The sequence below is a fragment of the Bos indicus genome, chromosome 17, assembly GCF_029378745.1.
Source record: "Bos indicus isolate NIAB-ARS_2022 breed Sahiwal x Tharparkar chromosome 17, NIAB-ARS_B.indTharparkar_mat_pri_1.0, whole genome shotgun sequence".
In the NCBI taxonomy this organism is placed as follows: domain Eukaryota; kingdom Metazoa; phylum Chordata; class Mammalia; order Artiodactyla; family Bovidae; genus Bos; species Bos indicus.
In genome coordinates this window covers 65,167,808-65,182,656 of record NC_091776.1, presented here as the reverse complement: position 1 = coordinate 65,182,656, position 14,849 = coordinate 65,167,808, and the positions used below count along the sequence as shown (strand labels likewise).

General features: G+C 48.7%; 1 protein-coding gene across 5 annotated transcripts in view; it reads right to left on the bottom strand.

The window, feature by feature from the left end:
* Positions 1-14,849, bottom strand: part of KIAA1671 (KIAA1671 ortholog) — a 184,826-nt gene that overhangs the window by 168,265 nt on the left and 1,712 nt on the right. For 2 of the 5 annotated variants that reach the window (XM_070769746.1, XM_070769749.1), the window contains exon 1: positions 3,555-5,270. The exons of the other annotated variants lie outside the window; for them this stretch is intronic. The gene's annotated coding sequence lies outside the window, so the exon portion shown is untranslated. Of the gene's footprint in view, positions 1-3,554; positions 5,271-14,849 lie in introns of those variants that run through there. 5 annotated transcript variants of the gene reach the window in all.

The window sequence follows — 14,849 nt, the reverse complement described above, 5'->3', positions numbered from 1 at the left end:
TATGAAATGTTCAACATAGGCAAATCCACAGAAACATAAAGTAGATTAATGGTTACCAGGGACTGGGGTAATCGGAAGGAAATGGAGAATGACTGATAATGGGTACAAAATTCCTTTTTAGTGATCATACAAATGTACTCAAATTGTGGTGAAGGTTGCAGAGCTCTGTGAATATACTAAAAGCCACTGGACTGTATACTTTCTTAATTTATTTCACTTAATGTTTTTATTAAAGTATAATTGACATACATTATTAGTTTTACGCATATATATTACAAAATGATCACCACAATAAATCTAATTAACATCTGTCACCATACATAAAGTTTTCTTTTTCTTATGATGAGAACTTTTTAAGATCAACTCTCAGCAACTTTGAAATATGCAATACAGTATTATCATTAACTATGGTCACCACAGTGTACATTGTATCCCCAGGACTTATTTCTTAAATGGAAGTTTGTACCTTTTAAATAGCCATTTCAACCCCAGCCTCCGCCCCATGTTGGCAACCACCAACCTGCTCTTTGCATCTATGAACTGGAGGTGTTGTTTATGTTTTGGCTTTTTTTATTGTTGTTGTTTTAGATTATACATATAAATGAGAGCATATGGTATTTGTCTTTCTCTAATTCCAGCTAGCATAACGCCCTTGATCCATCCATGTTGTCACAAATGGCAAGATTTCACTCTTTTTTATGACTGAGTAATATTCCATTGTATGCTTCCCAGGTGGCTCTAGTGGTAAAGAACCCAGCTGCCAATGCAGGAGATGAAAAAGACACAGGTTTGATCCCAGGGTCGGGAAGGGAAGATCCCCTGGAGGAGGGCACGGCAACCCACTCCAGTATTCTTGCCTGAAGAATCACATGGACAGAGGAGCCTAGCGGGCTGCAGTCCATGGGGTTGCAAAGAGTCAGAAATGACTGAAGCGACTTAGCACGCACACATACACAATATTCCACTGTATGTATGTGTGTGCATATACATATATATACCACCACTTCTTTATCCATTCATTCGTCAGTAGACACTTAGACTGCTTCCATGACTGGAGTTAGGAATATGCTGTGATCAATATGATGGGCAGATATCTTTTCAAGATAGTGTTTTCATTTTCTTCGGATGAATACCCAGAACTGGAGTTGCTGGATCCATTTTTAATTGTAATTTGAACTGTACGCTTTAAATGGATGATCATATGGTATGCGGATTGTATCTCAATAAAGCTCTTATTTTAAAAAAGTGAGTAAAGTTTAAGAAAAACATTAACTGAGAAACAGTCCCAGGTAGTACATAAATATGAAAAATTTTCAAGGTATATAAGAATGACTGGAGTTTGGGGAACAGAACTGATGCATTAAATCATCAAAACACAGGCTCTATGTGGGCTCAAATTCCACCTCCTGAGGGACCATCAGCGAGGGACTTGACCTCTCCAGACCTCAGTTTCCTCATCTGGAAAATGGGAACAAGAATTCCTGCCTCTCTGAGTCACGATGAGACTACAACTGGTTAGCACAGTGTCTGGCATATCCTAGCGGGTTGATGGAAGAATCAGTGAGGGACCAGATCTTTTGGGTGGTTCTGACCATAGGATCATGAGCACTGGGTCCCAAATTCAGATCTCTCATGAGTACCATTTTCTGAATAGGTGAAGTGAGATAAAACATGTAAAGCATTTAGCAAGTCCTCAATAAACATTGTTATTTTCACGGTTGTTAAATCATTGTGCTATTGCCTGGGTGGTAATATTTTGGATGGTTTTTATTTTTTGCTTGTGTTCTACAATGATTCTGTCTTGCTTTGGTACTGAGAGAACCACCCAAAGAATTATATTTAGTACGCAGCATCTTTCTGTAGTATGATCTTGGATTTCAGATAGAAGGGAAACCCAGCTGGGGTCCTGGCCTGTTCCAGCCGCCCACTCTACCCCCTCCACTCACACTAGAGACACGAGAACTTCAGAGTCCCCAGGGCCGCTCTGCCTCTGCAATCACTGTTACAGGAAACCCCCATCCCCAAACCAAACCAGCTGTGGAGGAAGATTCCAGCCATAGCCCAAGCCAGCAGCCCAGAGGACCAGTGATCCTCCCGACACCTTGCCTCCATGATCCACTCCCTAAAAATACAGTTTCTGGGGGCAAATTTCGTACCGTCCCCCAACAACAACAGCCAGACTGATTACCTCCAAATTTGGGAGAGATATTTGGGATGTACCGTATTGTGGGTACAACGTTCAGTCCGGAGGATCCCAGCAGAACCCCCAAGACATGGAGGCCACCCTTCAGAGCAGCTGAAGTGGATAAACAGAGCCTGGAGGACCGCCGAAGGGGGACCAGGCGTGGCAACTTGGCATGGCACTGAAGTGGAAACGGATGAGGAAAACCTGGTTTTCAAGATCGGCCCCAGAAGAACACTCAACGGGGCAGACGCTCCAGATTACAGACCTTGGCGAGGGAGCAGCCTCTTGTCCAACGGCTGCGTGTAGCGCCAGCAAGACTAATCCTAATAATCACTGAGGCTGCCTATTACTGATCACTGACTCAGTGAGCCTGTTTCATCACAGGCTCAGACGTGTGAAGCCATGTTAAACATACTGCAGAGCGGCGTGGAATCAGACAGCAAGACAACAGCATTAATAAAAGCAATGACAAGGACTTCCCTGGTGGCCCAATGGTTAAGAATCTGCCTGCCAATGCCGGCGACATGGGTTCTGTCCCTGGACAGGAATTAGGATCCCAAGTGCCATAGGGCAACTAAACCCATGCACCACAAACTACTGAGCCCAAGCACTCTAGATCCCACGTTCCAGAACAAGAGAAGCCACTGCAGCTAGAAGCCCGCACACAACTAGAGTAACCCTCGCTCGCCCCAGCTAGAGAAAGCCCACGCACAGCAACAAAGACCCAGCACAGCCAAACCAAAATCCATACAGTTTAAAAAATAATGATGATCATGGCAATGACAATTCATGACTGGGAAGTAATGCATGTATATATATACATACATACACACACACACACAACACATCTTTATGCATTCATTCATCAGTAGACACTTAGATCGCGTCCATATCCTGGCGAGTATACTCAGCATAGCGTCTGGCTCCGTGTCGTCTTAAATGTCCTAGATGACGATAAAGAGGAGGAGGCGGCGGCACTGACTGTGGGCCCAGCTGTGCTCGGACCTCCACTCATCACAGAACCACCACCCTACCAGGTGAGACTACTGTCAGCCCCAGTTTACAGAGCAGGAGGGGCTTCCCAGGTGGCTCAGTGGTGAAGAATCCGCCAGGCAAGTAGGAGAAGCGGGTTCGATTCCTGGGTCCAGAAGATCCCCTGGAGGAGGAAATGGCAACCCACTCCAGTATTCTTGCCTAGAGAACCCCATGGACAGAGAAGCCTGGCGGGCTACGGTCCACGGGATCACAGAGTCCGACACGACTGAGCGCGCGTGCACGCACGCACGCAGAGACTGCAGGCCGATGAGGCTGTTTAACTCCCCTGTGGTCACTGAGCTAACCCCCATGGACATCACCAACCCCAACTCACCTCTGAAAGCCAGGCTCTGCTAACTGTCCTGCCTGACGGCTCTCCAAGCCCCTTCCTCTCCCGGGCCCTCAGGGTCCCCAGTGGTTTCAGGCCTGCTTAGAGGGGGCCAGCCGACCCTGTCCCTCTTCCCAGGTGTGGGTGAGCCCATCCTTCTGAAATCCCTGCTGCTGCCAAGGGAAGAGGAAGAAGGGTTCTCGCTGAGCTCATTTACAGGGGCCGCCTCCAGCCTGATGGGAATGGCCAGAGGCTTTAATCTGGACAAACGCCCAGGCCTCAGTGGGGACAGGAAGCATCCCTGAGCGATAAAGATCAGGACCGGCTTGTGAGCGTGCCTGGGTGCTTTGTGTCGGTCAAACCAGCTGGCCCAACCCCCCTTCTCTCCAGCCCCCACCACGGGCCCTGCCTGGAGGAGGTGGTCAGGGTGTCCCCCCAAGCCTAAGGTCCAAACCCACCAGTTACAGATGACAGCATTGTTAGAAAGGGCCTCAGCCCTCAAAATGAGAATAAATACCCATTCATATAAAACAGTAGTAGCTCATAAACATTTGCTGTATCCCAGGCATGTCACTAAGCAGTTCACAGACAGCGGCTCATTTGACCCTCACAGCCATCTTATTTCACAAAGAAACTGGGGCTCAGAGAGGGAAAGTGACCTGCCCAAGGTCACACAGCTAGGAGGTTCCAGAGCCAAGATCTGAATCCAAGCCACCGGATAAGGAAGCCCACATTCTCAGTCTACCATGCGGTGCTGATGTCTCTCCATCACACATTCAAATGCGAGAGTCTAAAACTCACACTGAAAAAGATGAGCCCTGGTTATCTTTCGAATGTGGGATTATATGAGTGCTTACCTCTTTTTTATCTGTATTTCTAAATATTTGACGATGAGCACATGTTATTGCTGAGTACTACCAAGCCCAGCTGAGCACTACTACAATAAGTACTACTAAATGTATTGTAGTAAAGATAAAGAGAATAAAAATGATGAATTTGGAAAATGAACTGAGAGCTACCCAGTGGAGCACTGAACAGTTACCTTGCCACCACCTCAAGGCGGCACAGTTGGTAAAGAATCTGCCTGCCAGCGCAGGAGGTACAAGAGACTCAGGTTTGATCCCTGTGTTGGGAAGGTCCCCTGGAGGAGGAAATGGCAACCCACTCCAGTATTTCTGCCTGGACAATTCCATGGACAGAGGGGCCTGTCCTGGTAGGCTACAGTCCATGGGGTCGCAGAGAGTCGGACACGACTGAACAGGCACGTGCTTGCGTTAAGGCAGAAGGGCCGGCCAAGGGTAAATAGTAAAGGTAAAGAACCCCAGAGAGATGCACGCACACAGTGGGGGCTTTACCTAATATCACCACCTGCTCCAACAGACTGGCCGTTCACCCCAAAGGTCACCCACAGGACCTCGCTGGGAGCTCCTGGCCAGGCTGAAGGGCAGGCATTGGCACCCCACTCCATGGGTGTGGACACCAGGGCAGAGAGGGGATGCCATGGGACAAAACAGAGGCAGGAGGTGACCCTAGGGCAGCGCGGCTCCCAACCAAGCAATGTCATCCTGGTGGGCTGATGCCTCGGCACGGGAACTGGGTGACACCCTGAAAGCCCCCGAGGTTGCCCAGCTGCACCGACTAAAGCCAGGGCAGATGGCTCACACTGGCTCTGCCGGGTCAGCCAGCATTCTGGGCATTCCAACGATTCCTCCAGAGCTTTTTGCTGTCCCCCCTTCCCCCACCCCATCCCCTCCTTTTAATGAAGGAAGGCAGAGGGACTGTGATGAAGGCATCCAGAGAGAGGCGACGCTTGGACGTCTTATCGCCTCCTCCCTGCAGTGAAATCTGACGATGACCAGGCACGCGGCACCTCTCCAGGAAGGAGGTGGTCTGCTGGTTGCCAAAGTTCCCGTCTCATCCAAGTCTGAGCGTGTCAAGGGAAACGGTTTTGCTTCAAGGCTGCCAGAAGGTGGGGCCGGGAGAACACGATCCCCACCCTGGTGCCCTCATGGGCCCCACGCCTCCCATCACAGCGCTGGGCACAAGGCTCCCCACCAACCCCCGGCAATCTCTCTCCTCCGGGAGGGCAGAAGCTGTGTCCCAGGCCGCTCTGACACCCAGGAACCAGCCCAGGCCCTGGTACACAGTAGGTCCTTAATAACAAAGATGAAAATGACCAGCTATCTCAAGGGAGGACAGGGATCTTCTGGCCTGGAAGTTCTGAAAGGAGAGATGCTGTTTCCAACACAGTTCTGGGGGGAGGTGGGAAGACCCACTGCATTGAGTAAGGGGTGGTGGCTTTCCAGGAGGCAGACCTGAGTGCAGATTCAGCCTTCGCCACCTCTTGCCTCAAGCTACATGACCTTGAGGAAGGCTTTAGGTCTCTGGGGCTCAGTTTTCTTATCTGTACAAGGGGTTTAGTAATACCACCTCCAAGTCATTCTGAGGACTGACAGGCAGACAGACATGTAACACTTCCCTAGCAAAGGAGTTATAGCACACGGTAAGTCTCCAACCAACGGTGGTTTTTCCGGGGTCCTACTGGTCCCATCACTTCATGGCAAATAGAAGGGGAAAATGTGGAAACAGTGTCAGATTTCATTTCCTTGGGCTCCAAAATCAATGTGAACAGTGACTGCAGCCATGAAATTAAAAGATGCTTGCTTCTTGGAAGAACAGCTATGGCAAACTTAGTGTATTAAAAAGCAAAGACATCACTTTGCTAACAAAAGTCTGTCAAAGCTATGGTTTTTCCCATAAAGAAGGCTGAGTGCCGAAGAACTGACGCTCTCAAACTGTGGTGCTGGAGAAGACTCTTGAGAGTCCCTTGAACAGCATGGAGGTCAAACCAGTCAATCTGAAAGGAAATCAACCCTGAGTATTCTTTGGAAGGACTGATGCTGCAGCTGAAGCTCCAATACTTTGGCCACCTGATGCAAAGAGCCAGCTCACTGGAAAAAGACCCTGATGCTGGGAACGATTGAGGGCAGGAGGAGAAGGGGGCAACAGAGGATGAGATGGTTGGATGGCATCAACGACTGAATGGACATGAGTCTGAGCAAACTCAGGGAGACAGTGAAGGTCGGGAAAGCCTGGTGTGCTTCAGGTAAAAGTCTGGTTTTGATTCTTCTCACAAGGTGCAGCAGGAATAAGAGGCTCTGGGATTCATTCATCCAGTTCTTCCCTCCTCCTGTGAAAAAGACCCAGAGATGGGAAGGGGCTTACCCAAGGACATACAGGAGGGAAGCTGGTGCTAGCACTCTGGGGGCCTGACGAGGACGCAGAGCTCACTCTAATATATTCCGTGCTCTCTCCCAGGGCCCCGGACCCCTTCTCGTGCCAGACGCGGCCCCTGGCCAGCAGGTAATCCATTCTAGAAACAAGACTGGAGCTTTCTAGGGCTGGGGCCCACAGCGAAAGGGAGAGGGCAAATTGGGGCAGCATCCCAGGTCAAGGGCCCTAGGAGTTCCTCGACCCAGTCACTCCCCGGCCCCGTCCAGGGCACTGGGCAGGGCTCGGCAGGCACTGTGCCCACCGGGGCCAGGCTCCATGCCCGGATAGGGGGGCAGCAGAGTTCCTGGAGTGGCCTCGGTGTACCCAACGCACCGACTGGCCTCTCCACCCCCGGGGGCCCCGCACACCCCGTGTTTCCTTCCCCCAGCGGTGCCTCACCACGCCGTGGGTAAACAGGACGGCCCCCAGAAAGGGCTCTGGTCACTAAGGAAGCAAAATAAAAAGAAAAGAAACATCAACACAGAGCCGGCTGGGAGCGCAGCCCTGACCTGGAGCCTTTGAAAGTACGGCTGTGGCACTGCCAAGGAGATACACACGCGAAGGGGCTCTCACTAGCCGGGAGCTCTGGGGGAGGAGGTTCACCTCGCCGGAACTCAGTTTCCTCAACTGTAAAACAGGAACACCAGCACCGAGAACGGACCGGATAAAACAACGCATGAGGGACTAGAGTATAAGAAGCCGTCCATCAATGCTTATTATTATTTTGACTTACTGCTATTTCTGCTACTACAAACAGGGAAGATTTATATAGCGATTTAAAAACTCATTCCTTGGCATAACTCACACACAGATTTTACAAACTCTTATCTTTTTATGGGGCGGGGCTCCTAGAGCCAGACATCCTGGAATGTGAAGTCAAGTGGGCCTTAGAAAGCATCACTACGAACAAAGCTAGTGGAGGTGATAGAATTCCAGTTGAGCTATTCCAAATCCTGAAAGATGATGCTGTGAAAGTGCTGCACTCAATATGCCAGCAAATTTGGAAAACTCAGCAGTGGCCACAGGACTGGAAAAGGTCAGTTTTCATTCCAATCCCAAAGAAAGGCAATGCCAAAGAATGCTCAAACTACTGCACAATTGCACTCATCTCACACGCTAGTAAAGTAATGCTCAAAATTCTCCAAGCCAGGCTTCAGCAATACGTGAACCATGAACTCCCTGATGTTCAAGCTGGTTTTAGAAAAGGCAGAGGAACCAGAGATCAAATTGCCAACATCTGCTGGATCATGGAAAAAGCAAGAGAGTTCCAGAAAAACATCTATTTCTGCTTTCTTGACTATGCCAAAGCCTTTGACTGTGTGGATCACAATAAACTGTGGAAAATTCTGAAAGAGATGGGAATACCAGACCACCTGATCTGCCTCTTGAGAAATTTGTATGCAGGTCAGGAAGCAACAGTTAGAACTGGACATGGAACAACAGACTGGTTCCAAATAGGAAAGGGAGTAGGTCAAGGCTGTATATTGTCAACCTGCTTATTTAACTTATATGCAGAGTACATCATGAGAAACGCTGGGCTGGAAGAAACACAAGCTGGAATCAAGATTGCCGGGAGAAATATCAATAACCTCAGGTATGCAGATGACACCACCCTTATGGCAGAAAGTGAAGAGGAACTAAAAAGCCTCTTGATGAAGGTGAAAGTGGAGAGTGAAAAAGCTGGCTTAAAGCTCAACATTCAGAAAACGAAGATCATGGCATCCGGTCCCAACACTTCATGGGAAATAGATGGGGAAACAGTGGAAACAGTGTCAGACTTTATTTTTCTGGGCTCCAAAATCACTACAGATGGTGATTGCAGCCATGAAATTAAAAGACGCTTACTCCTTGGAAGGAAAGTTATGACCAACCTAGATAGCATACTCAAAAGCAGAGACGTTACTTTGCCAACAAAGGTTCGTCTAGTCAAGGCTATGGTTTTTCCAGTGGTCACATATGGATGTGAGAGTTGGACTGTGAAGAAGGCTGAGCACCGAAGAATTGATGCTTTTGAACTGTGGTGTTGGAGAAGACTCTTAAGAGTCCCTTGGACTGCAAGGAGATCCAACCAGTCCATTCTGAAGGAGATCAGCCCTGGGATTTCTTTGGAGGGAATGATGCTAAAGCTGAAACTCCAGTACTTTGGCCACCTCATGCGAAGAGTTGACTCATTGGAAAAGACTCTGATGCTGGGAGGGATTGGGGGCAAGAGGAGAAGGGGATGACAGAGGATGAGATGGCTGGATGGCATCACTGACTCAATGGACATGAGTCTGAGTGAACTCCGGGAGTTGGTGATGGACAGGGAGGCCTGGCGTGCTGCGATTCACGGGGTCTCAAAGAGTCTGACACTGAACGACTGATCTGATCTGATGTGTACAGTTACCTCACCTCACCCCACAACCACCCCACGGGGTAAATCTTAGCGTCTTCTTTCTGTAGAAGAGGACTGAGGCTCAGAGAGGAAAAGTCGTTTGCCCAAAGTCACACAGAAATGGCATAGCAGAGGTGGACAGAACACTGGCATTGCCCGCTTGATCTCCAGGGCGGCCACAGGGGAGGGACGCAGGGCACAGGGGCTGAGACAGGCTGCCAAGGACCAGCACCGCCTCTTCCCAGCAGTGGCCTTGGGCATGGGACTCCCTCTCCAAGCCTCAGTGGTCCCACCTGTAATGTGGGGACATGAGAATCAAATAAAACAGTCATGAGCACCGTGCCTGGGACGGAATGAGCAGTCTCTACCTGACCTTCTTCTACTCTAAGTGACACTTAATGTTCTCAAAAGCCAGGTCTCCGCAGACGGAGGAACGGCAGGCTCAGGCGTCTCGCCCAAACCTCTAGGGGTCCAGGGGCCAGGGCAGAGGCCGCCAGGTACACACTGGGCAAAGACTGTCCTCTCTCACCTTCAGGGACACCGTGGCCCATCTGAGACTCACTGCACAGATGCGGAAATGCTCAGAGAGGTGAAGCGACCTACGCAGGGCCACACAGCACTCCCACTCCAGACTTTCCCTCTGGAAATCCAGCAGATCCCATCTTCCCCACGGCCAGCACAGGCTTTGCCAAGTGACAGGTACGAGATAAACATTCACTGAACGAACACGTGACTTCTAACCCTGCATCTAGCCCCGGTGGCCTCTGGCCGATCCTCGTAGCCACGGGCTCCCTGAAACCCGCTAATAGCCTTCCCAATGGAGCAGTGTGAATACACCTTAAGCACAGAGCATCCGAGACCCCCCACAGCCAGAGTGGGCTGGTCAAGGCTTGCCCTGGGGACAGAGAGTCCTGTAAACAGTGATCTATTAACAGACAACCCTCCAGCTAGAGCAGGAGGGGAAACACACTGAAGCAGGGGTCTTGAGTCACTCCTTTCCCCAAGGCCCTGGAGCTCCAAGAACCAGAAGTTAACCTCAACCAGACCAATATCATAAATAATAATGATGACAACATTAGCTAACACACGAACATTCATTACAGGGCACTATGTACTTTGCATATATTTTTTTAAACTGATGTATAGTTGATTTATAATGTGCTTGGTTTCAGGTATACAGCACAGTGATTTAGTTATATATATATATATATATATATATATAGTTTATAGATTTAGTTGTATTTCAGATTCTTTTCCCTTATAGGTTATTACAAAATATTTAGTTCCTTGTGCTGTACAGTAGGTCCTTATTAGTCATCTATTTTACATATAGTCATGTGTATCTGTGAATCTCAAACTACTAATTGATCCCTCCCCCATCTCTTTTCCCGTTGGTAACTATACATTTGTTTTCTATGTTTTCGGGTGTATTTCTGTTTTATACATAAGTTCATTCAATCTTTTTTTTAGGTAGGGCATTATGTATTAACTCATCTAATGCTCATCCATCTCAGGAGGCAGGCACCACTGTTACTCCCATTTTACAGATGAGGAAACTGAGGCACCAGGAGGTTAACTACTTTGCCCAAAGTCACACAGTGGGAGAATAATGGAGCTGTGGTCTGAACGCAAGCAGTCTGGATCTTGATTCTCTGCAATGTTCCCAAGAGATGTTGCTGCTGCTGCAGCTGCTAAGTCGCTTCAGTCGTGTCCGACTCTGTGCGACCCCATAGACGGCAGCCCACCAGGCTCCCCCATCCCTGGGATTCTCCAGGCAAGAACACTGGAGTGGGTTGCCATTTCCTTCTCCAATGCATGAAAGTGAAAAGTGAAAGTGAAGTCGCTCAGTCGTGTCTGACTCCTAGCGACCCCATGGACTGCAGCCCACCAGCCTCCTCCGTCCATGGGATTTTCCAGGCAAGAGTACTGGAGTGGGGTGCCAATGCCTTCTCCGAAGAGATGTTCAGATCAGATCAGATCAAATCAGTCGCTCAGTCGTGTCTGACTCTTTGCAACCCCATGAATCGTAGCACGCCAGGTCTCCCTGTCCATCACCAACTCCCGGAGTTCATATCTAATTCTGTAACCAACTTTAAGTGTTGCAGAACTCCTCACTCTAACCCAGTCAGGAACCCCCACCCCAACTGCACACTCACAGGATCATTTATTTGTCATCTGCTTGTTGCCAAGTGTTTCACAGACCTTATTGCTAATGGTCACAAGCACCCTGTGTCCATTTTACAAACAGGAAAGACCGACATCCTAAATATCTTTTATTGCAACTGTTCCCCATCCTGGAATCTGTCCTCTTATCGAGTGCAACAGGTATGCAAAGACACATGACCAGGGATGTTAACTGTGACACTGGGTGTCACAGCAAGATAACAGACCACTCAGAATGCCCAGCAGCAGGGCATCTGCTCAGTAACCAACAGCACCTTTCTGCCTTGGCGCATTGTTCAGTTTTTCAAAAGAGTACAGTAAGTCAGCTCAGTCTAATATGGGTTCAGATCTACGTTTAATTTCTGTGTGAAATTCTTTGACTTATGATTGCTGTTGCTCATCTGTTTATTCCACAACTATTCACCAAGGAAATAGCAGTGAAGACAGATAGGGTTTTCCACCTTCTTGGAGGGCTGTCTAGAGGGACAAGAAGCAATACCAACTCCACTGCAACCACCGCAAGGAATAAGAATAATGATACCAACCAACACACACTGAGCACTGACCATGTGCCTTCTCCTTCCCTCCTCACAGCAACCCCCAGAGGCGAGACCCGCTATCATCCCACTGACCAATGAGCAAGGGGCTTCCCTGGTGGCTCGGTGGTTAAAAAAAAACCCCACCTACCAATGCAGGAGACACGGGTTCAATCCCTGGGTCAGGAAGATCCCCTGGAGAAGGAAATGGCTCACGCTCCAGTATCCTTGCCTGGAGAATCCCATGGATGGAGGAGCCTGGTGGGCTACAGTCCATGGGGTTGCAAAGAGCAGGACATGGCTTGGTGACCATGTAACAGCAAAACCAAAGAGGAAACTTCAGCTCAGAGAGATTAAGTCACCTGCCCAAGGTCACAGAGCTGATAAGCGGCAGAACCAAGATGAAACTCTTTCCATCTGGCTCCAGAATAGACCAAAAAAAAAAATTTTTTAAGTTAAGAGTGTGATAAGGGCTTGGAAGGAAGTAAACAGAGCATATGGACGTGGAAAGTTTCTGGACAGTCAAGGGAAACTGCTGACTGCATTATCTCTGAGGAGTGGGACTGGGGGTCTTGGGTGGGATTTTATTTTACTTTACATAAAATCATTTTGCCATCTTTGAAGTGTTTGGCGTGTTACGTGTTATTTTCACAATAATACACATATATTATTATTATTATTATTATTATTTTGGTTGTGTTGCAGAGAACACAGGATCTTAGTTCTTGGACCAGGGATCCAACCCTTGCCGCCTGTAGTAGAACCACTGGACTCTATGGAGTGAGTCTTAACCAGGGAAGTCTTTATATATATTATTATAGGAATAACATGATGTATGTCATCACATATAACATTATATATATTATTATACTGTGTGTGTGTGTGTGTGTGTGTGTGTGTGTGTATCTCTTCTGACTCAGTGATGTAAACATCCAAAGAGCAGGCTTTGGGGACGTCTTTTATATTCTCAGTGGAGATAAGATTCAAAGGTCACTCAACTGAGCAATCAGCAAATGCAATGGTGATAACTACTTCCCAGAAGTCAATCCAGAGTCATTTCCATATTTGTGGCACTTTGACTTCCCCCTCCCTTCCTCCCATTGGGTGGACCAGATTTCTGCAGAGTGAATTCCTAAGGGCAGGGGCTCTTTTGAATTGCCCACAGAAAATGCTCAATAAAATATCCATCACATTGAAGGGGAAAAAAAATGTGTGTGTGTCTATCCCTCAATTCAAAGTTTTTGAGCTTCCTTGTAAGTGACAGGAGTTTGAGTAGTGGGCTTGGGCAGTAGGACTCCTTGAAGCCTTGGTTTGATAAACTGCAGAATCAAGGGTCCCAGAAGTAGCATCCCCTGGGTCTGTTGTAAAGAATTTAGAAAAGAACAAAAGAGCTTCCCCAGCGCCCAGCACTTGTAAAGGGTCTGGTAAAAAGTGGTTGTTCTGATATGTTATGTGCTATCTCTAAGTTCTCTCCCCAGTTCTTCCTGGCCAGCTTCCTCCTTTCTGTCCCTGCCTCTTCCTGGAAGCCTCTCTGGGTTTACCCCTGCTGCGTCATGACCCAACCTCACCAACCTTCGTGTTTTCTCTGCTCAACCTCCCTGACTCCAAACACGCACAAATTGCAGGTGGGCAGTGGGTTCAAATCCCTGTTCTGCCACTGGGGGCTGGCAAAGGCCTTGCTGCCACACTACTGAGTCCTGAATCTGTAAATCGGGAAGAACAAGCCCTACCTCCTCCCATAGGAAGGTGGTGAGCGTTCCAGGGTGAAGTCCCGGGAGGACCTGGAAGTTTCATGACCCTCCCAGGGCAGGTGGACAACTGATGCACAGGAAGGTGTGCTGAATGGGATGAAACACAGACATTCAAAATATTTAGGCCACTTCCCCTGGGGGTTTCCTTCTCCAGACTGATTGCCTGGCCTCCAGAAAGGGTCTTCAACTGAGCAGCTCTCTAAACACGACACTGACCACTGTCTCTATCCAAGCTCAGTACCGTCGTCAGCCCCTCACCTGGATTTTCTGAGCAGTCTCCAGCCTCCTGGCACACCCTCATCCAACCTCCGCAAGAGATGGGCAAGCTTCCCAAAACACACATCTGATGCCATCCTTCTCCCCCAGAGAAACTTCCACAGTGCCCCACTGCCCTGGAATAAAGTCCATATCCTTGGGAATAGCTGACCTGGCCCCTTCCAGCTTCTCCTGCCAACACCCCACACTCCCTCCTCTGTCCAGGCCTTTCTGTTCTCTTTACAGCGCACCATCCTCTCCCCACTGTAGACCAGCTCTCCAAGAAAGCTTCCCCGCCTTCCATCCCTCCCCAGGTCATAAGTCCTCAGCCCCTCCTCCCAGACAATTGCCTCTTTTCACATAGACTTTGCCCCTTAAAGGTGTGACCACTAGCCTTCTCTTTGACACACTGTCTTGAAATATTTCTTGAATGAATGAATGAATGCCCTTTTAAAACATTCCCTTTGGGGCTGTCTTTCTGAGTTGGTTAGAGATGTATTCTGGGGGTGCTGAGAGGGGAGAAAGGCTCAGGACAAGATAGTGGACTGTTCCATTCTCCTGCCAAGATCAGTCCTGAATAAAAACCAACCCCCAGGGCCTTCAAAACGGGTGGGGCACCTCCAGAATCTGGGGTGAGGGCTGTACGCCCAGCATCAAGAATCAGTACAGTTGTCTCTACAACTACAGGGCAAGTTGATTGCTCATACCTAGACTGCAAGCCAGAAGGACAGATCCTATATTGCTCTGGGTCTCGTCATTTCTAGTGTCCTCCACATAGTAAGTGCTCAGTACACACCCTAGTTGACCAAAGAGCCGCTCACGTACCTAGACACAGTATTGAATGAAACCCTGTACTTCTCTAGGATAATTGCACCCTTGTCAAGCATGCCAGTCCTTTCAAAAAGATTCCCCCTAAAACCATGAGGACCTCAACGAGTGTCTGCACAAC